The sequence below is a fragment of the Arachis ipaensis genome, chromosome B05 (assembly GCF_000816755.2).
Source record: "Arachis ipaensis cultivar K30076 chromosome B05, Araip1.1, whole genome shotgun sequence".
Classification (NCBI taxonomy): domain Eukaryota; kingdom Viridiplantae; phylum Streptophyta; class Magnoliopsida; order Fabales; family Fabaceae; genus Arachis; species Arachis ipaensis.
Window position 1 is genome coordinate 10061952 of NC_029789.2, and position 1053 is coordinate 10063004.

The window sequence follows — 1053 nt, forward strand, 5'->3', positions numbered from 1 at the left end:
CAATATACATAAAATAATGTAAGTCTACTCAAATCATAAATAAGAAGTTTTAAGTTGAATTAGATGCTAATTTAAAGAAAAAAAAAATTAAAAAGTACTTTAAAATGTTAAGATATTTTCTAAAGCTAAATAAAGTAACCAAAAAGTACCAACAATCTTATTAGGAGTGGTAGTAAATTTTTTAATAATTTTGGAGCTGTTTTTTTTCTCTCCTGTAAAGTATAATTTTATAATATTTATTTTTTTCTGTGATGCAATATCCAATTCAACAAGATGTTTGTTTGTATGTTGTGTCTACACAATAAAAATATAATTCAAGTTTTTTAACTTTTATGTAAAACACATCATCACAAAATGATGAACTTTTTATATAAAAAATTTATTTATTTGTCTTGAATTCAGTAAGTATATTTTTAGAGTTATTTTCAGATGTATATGTGACAAAAATATATCTAAATTTTTTTGTGGTACTTTGATTTCCATTATTCACGTGGTCCTTACAAGTTTTAATTTTAACGTAAGAAATAGTTTTGGAGTAACTAGAATAGCCTAGATCAAGTTAATACATATTATTTATAATGCAACAAAAATTTTAAAAGGTAGCATATTAGGGAGTAAACCTATATGATATATTCAGTCATCGTTGTCAAATATTAATTAAAATAAGAGCGTGCTGATATAATCTCTAACCAACACCTAATACAACAGAAATTGTATGTTTCATTGATGGTACTAAATAAATGAGTTATTGTTCAATAAAATACTTTGATGATACGAAAGTTTTTATGATATGATATTAAAATTTAAAATTTTTATGGCTTAATTATTTTTTATTTGTTTTTGTTATTAAAAAAACCATTAGTTTGAAGATTTAATTGAGACGGTCACAAAAATATTCACTAACCCGGTATTTTTATTTAAGTTATTCATTTGGAAAAACTCAAAGCGGAAAAAGAAAAAAAAAAGTTAAACACAAGAAATTAAACAACCAAATAAGCCTTATAAATGTAACAAAAAATAATTGGTGAATTGTATTGTAATGCTGTATGCTGT